This window comes from Lactuca saligna, chromosome 5, assembly GCF_052625555.1.
Source record: "Lactuca saligna cultivar CGN05327 chromosome 5, ASM5262555v1, whole genome shotgun sequence".
Taxonomy (NCBI): domain Eukaryota; kingdom Viridiplantae; phylum Streptophyta; class Magnoliopsida; order Asterales; family Asteraceae; genus Lactuca; species Lactuca saligna.
In genome coordinates this window covers 67929168-67935167 of record NC_136421.1, presented here as the reverse complement: position 1 = coordinate 67935167, position 6000 = coordinate 67929168, and positions in this window count along the sequence as shown.

Genomic DNA, 6000 nt, shown 5'->3' with positions numbered 1-6000 from the left:
ACGAAAAACTCAAATAAAGAAAATATACGGTTGACATAACCCGTTTCTCTTGTTGATGATCAATTTACACGGATATGCTTAATTTAAAATATTCACACATATCTTAATCAACCTAAACTTAAATTTCTGATAATAGATTCGAGTAGGTTTTGATGCCAATTATTGGATGTTTTGATAACTAAAACTTAAACACAGAAGCATGATGATCTTAAGCTCAAATCTGATTACAAGAAAACTTAATCAAGAAAGAACAATTAGATACCTGATTTCATTATAATCTTCGAATCTGAAAAACTATGTTGGGTTTTTCAGTTGATCTCAAGAGCTCTCTCTAAAATCCCTTAGCAAATCTTAAACGAATTTACATGTGTATTTTTGTGTGTGTCGATTTGCTCATCATCACATGTATTTATAGATGGAGATAAATCCTAATGTGAGAGATGGAAGGGATCTTGAGGATCTTAAATCAAACCGGAAAACTCAACCCACAGGGTAAGTAAATATTCTATAAATCGGTTTATCAACCATTTATACTCTTACCATAATAACTGGATTTAATGATAACATTGCATATATATATATATATATATATATATATATATATATATATATATATAATGTGGTCCTATAATTATCTAACAATTAAAACCAAAATTTCAAACTTATAAAGAACACAAACATATTAGATAAAGGGACAAACTTGTTCAAGATATGAGACTCCAAACCCAAAATGATTAAAATATTTAATGTAACACATGCTCTTAGGGTTAGTTTGTAAATTTATAAAAATAAAATAAGTAAAATAAGTAAATAATAAAACTAATGAAAGTAAATGAAATGAATATAACGAACTAAATATATAAACCGAGTCAAAGTTTAGGAAATTGGGGTTGACTTGGTTATATTAGAGAAGATTAGATGCAACCCTTGTTTACTCACTTAACCGTTTTTTTGGATTGATTTTGTGAATAAATAAGTTTGTTAGGATAGATCTTGTAAATATAAACTAGATTATCGATTATGATCCGCGTAAAACGCCGCGTAAAACCCATGTTTTTATCCTCGTTTGTTGAAGCTCCACGAGATTCTTCATATGGTTTGCTGATTCACTTTTGTTACCAATGTTTATTGTGATAATGATTGTCAATTCTATATCCATTTCAGTTAGACAAGTCTCATTTTACAATGTATTTTGTTGGTTAGTGTATTAACGTATCTTATATTTTTTATTTTCTAAAAATTATTAAAACCCAATGAATTTTTCATGGATTATAGTAGCCTACTTTGTATTATAGCTTGTTTTCTACTTTGTCATTTTTAGAGCAAAAGGAATACGATTTCAATTTTTTTTTTTTAAATTGAGGTATGCAGTTTTCTTTGGATTAAAATGGCATCTTATTGTTGCAGTCTTGTTTTCCGTTGTTTTAAACTATCACGCATTAACATATCATGTTTTGGTCTTATCATGTTGATTTCTACAAGTTTTGGAATTTCATGTTCGCAAATTGCAATAAGTAGCAATGTACTTCAATTAAGTTTGCAACCAATATAATCAACTCACTTCATTATTTACGAACGTTCATTCCAACTTCACTATAAATTATAATATTTACCATGTGTCCCCACCTCTTTGAGTTTACTCATGGTCAGGTTCACCGGTTGCACTATTCCAATAGAGGACAAAAGTGAAAAAAAACAACAAGATATAGTTATTCTTTGAATCTTTGAAACCTGAACTTTTATGTCATATAATTCCTTAACATTCTTTTTTCAAATCTTAAGTTAATTGTAGTTATTTTTTTATAAAAAAATTTAAAAAAAATACATTTTCACAAGTTCTTATTTTTTTTTCATATGTTATGAAATCTTATTTTATTATACAAAAGGAAAATAGATTAATAATTAAACATTTCATAAAACTCAAAATGTATTTAAATGATCAAGATTCTAACCCAAAAACAAATAGTTTTAAACAAAATCATCAAAAACCAAACTGAAAAATCAAATAGTATGTAAACATAATATGAAATCAGTAGTATTCAAATCACCTAACTAGTCAAACAAATCGTGAAAATCAAATATTATTTTTCTTTCTTTGTAAATAACATATTTGGTTGCCTTATCCAAAAGTACGTATTGTCCTTTATGATGATGGTCATTTAGTTGGGGACATTGTTGCCGAATTATCAACATCGTAAATATCTTCCGGGTTGCGTTTTAATTATTCATGTCCAGACACTTTTTTAAAAGATGCCATCTTAGTTAGTGAACTTGTTGTAGTACTTTTATCAAGATTTCAAGTGGTAAACGAAAGAGCATCCTAAATGTAGGAAATAAATTTCTATGTCAATCTAAAAGTTAATAATATTTTAAAGTATTGAAAATATAAGATTTAGTTATATTACGTCTAAAACCTTCAAATTTAATGTGTCATGAGATATGAGTTCTGCCAATAAACACTAAACAACTCGGATTATGGCACCTATATTTGTGGTACATAGAAATATATTAGTTGATCAACTGAAATATAAAAAACAAAATTTTAACAAGTGTATTGTTTGTAGTATTCTTTGTAAAATAATGTTACATGTTCGATGTTAAAAAATAAAATAAAATAAAATAAAAATCAATTCAGCAATGATTGTATTATCAGCAATGAACTTTGAGATTGCATATCCATCAACTTTGTTCTTCAAATTACTATGTGAAATTTGAATTTTGAACGTTAACTTTTTATCCAAAAGTTCATTCAAAGCAGATGGATAAATCTCCATATTACCTCTTAAAAAATAAATGATTATAAAAATAGATAGACAAAAAATAAAAATTAGTTTTATGTAAATAAAGTAAATATCGATGACATCATTAAACTTTTAAAGCAACTCTTGTGCAGTTTTTTCCAGAAGTTTATTTGCGTCATGATCAAATAACGTAAGTGATACAACACCGGTAAAGTCTTGTACTCTAATGGTGATTTTGAAACTAAAATCATTGATATAAACAAATTCAGTAACATAAAATTAGAAAATTTAACGGAAGATTATAATAATATGTATAAAAGAATTATTGAAAATATTGGAACAACATATATGTCTTTGTTCATGCAAGTGAAGTGTAAGAATAAAAAACTTCTTTATCTTGCTTTTGGTCCTCATACATTAAAATGATTTTTATAACTCTCTATTGACATTTAGTATAAGCCAAATAGTATCATTCCACATCAGTACACACATGTTTAATCGTACTGACAACAATCAATGTTTTTTTCAGAGAAATAGTGATGTAGGTTTAAATTATATAATAAAATAAATAAAATGAAATATGAGGGTAAAAATAATCAAAAAACTATTTGACATAATGTATATTTCATAAATGAAAGTTAAGTATATTAATATCATCTACTTGTTGTCAATCAACAATAGCATGTAAATCAAACTTATAAAGGAAACTGTCATTTTCAAAGTAGATGATGGAGGACGAAACGTTGCTATAATTAGCTGATCTATTGTGAGCCATATTTCTATTTGTGAAAAAATTAATGATTGTTAAACACATGTAACTGGCCAAGTAATATGGATCAGATAAAATAGGCAAAACATAAATAATTTAAAATCATAAGGACGGAGTGAATAAAGTGTGATTTAATAAAAAAAAAGTAAAGGAGTAGACAATTTTGTTTTATTTACTATATTAATAAAATGTATCTAATCTTTTAATTATTTTTTTCAAAGATTAGCATATGTAGTGATAACATAAAAACTTAATAATTTTTTTATTAATATCTACATACAAAATAACTATTTGTTTATTCATGTATCAATATTTTTTTATCAAAAAAAAGTTATTAATAAATATTTACATTTAAAAAGCACCACATAACAATCAAAATATGATATTTGTTTATATTCTATAGTGCCTCAATGCAATGATGCTACCAACACCATAGAAATTCTTAAGGTGTCTTGGTACATATTCTCCCGACAATCTTGCTTAAGAAAGAAAAAGGTTTTAGAAATATGTTTATCCAATTAATTAAGATTTAAAAAAAAAATACCAAGTTAACCATATAACAGTCAACAAAGAACATCAAAGAGAAATTATTGAACATGTAGTTATAGACACTACAAATGTTAAGAACCACATAACATATATCAACAAAGACTAAACCATGTAACAAAGCATCGGCTATTATGAGAATGAAGTATGAAGAGGATAAAGATCTACATTATGTGAGGTTTGAAACTAACAACCAATTGTTTATGACTTTTTTGGGATTAGCTATCTATTAAGTATACTTCTGTATTTTCTCGCTAAGAGCGCATACTAACTACTCATTAATATGTCATTGATGATTTAGAATTGAAGTTGGACTTTAAACTTCTCCTAACCACAAAATATGCTCATATGAACTTTATTTATCACCTTTGTGTAGTAAATAAACAAAATATAAATCACTAATCTATCAAAGAAATCACATAACCTTTGATGCATTACTTTGTTAAGCATTAAACTTTATTATCCTGAAAATGAAAGCACATCATTGAATTAAGATGGAGATTATTTAGTGAGAGAAAAAGAGATATGTATACCATATCCAAAGATGGAACCTATCAAGCTAAGTTTCATGAGTTTTGGACTATAAAGAAAAGGAATGAGTAGAATAATCATCTACCTCCTGATCAAAAGGGTAGTTTCGGGTTTTCATGTAGGATTCTCTTTCAGAAGGAGTTGACTCAAAGTGATGTGGTTAAGCTTGATAGATTGGTTATACTTAAGAAGTATGTTGTTCGATATTTTCCTCACATGCCTAATAATGAGTCAGAAGTTGTTTAATAAGTGCAGACGCCCCAAGAAACTTTCCTCATAAGACGATTGAGAAAGTAGATAGTGAGCTTGGAGTGACGATTTTGTATGGTTAAAGAACTGGTTCTTGAAACATAAATATGTACTCAACAACCTAGACATTCCTAGTTATATTCTACATTCTAATAGCCTAGGTCTTGTTTCTCATATAATCCAAAATCATATTGTGATCAAGGAGTTAGAAAGTGTTCCAAATTAACCAATCAATTCTCTAACCTAGCAACAACATCCATTGGTGTTGCTTAATTTCAACTTCATGGGTATTTTTTTAAGCTCGTGAACTATAGGATTAAAGAAATATTAATTATGTCATTTGGGTATTCTAGATTACTTTTGGATATGTATTGTCGACAATTATTCTTATGATTTTATATTGGTTGATACTTCCTCACAATTTAACAGGTGTTGTTTAACTTTGAAACTTTCAGACCAAATTCCATATTTATAAATATTTGAATATTTAAACATAAAAATTTAGGTTTTGTTAAACTATATTCACTAGCCAATGTGAGAGGGATGTTTCATTTAAAAACCAAAGCTTCAACTACACCAAAAGAATGTTAGAGCATAGAAGCCTCATCGATGATTTATACAACACCAAGCCCGTAGACTCTTGAATCTTATATCATTATCATTACCGATCACCGATAAAACCAGATGAACAATGTCGATTGTCTTACCAATTTAGGAGATGGAATCGATTTCTAGTGTGGGGTTTTTGTCCATTTGTATAAGATATAAATCTAATTAATTAATTAAAAATCGATAAAAATAAATAGAAATGATATATATATATATATATATATATATATATATATATATATATATATATATATATATATATATTAGAGTAAATTATTGAAATCGTCCCTATGGTTTGATCAAAATTTCACGTTTGATCACTAATTTTTTTTGCATTCAGATCGTTTCTGTGGTTTGATTTTGGTGCGTTTTTCATCCCTTAAGGGACCAACCATACAAACAAATTAGAACACAAGGACCACCCACATAAAAAGAAGTTAAAGGACTAAACCTAAACATTTTGTAAACTGCAAGGACCAAATATCTAATTTAGTCTATGTTTTTACCATCTTGGAAAATATACATTTTGGTTTACAAGAAGAAAGCGATTAAAGA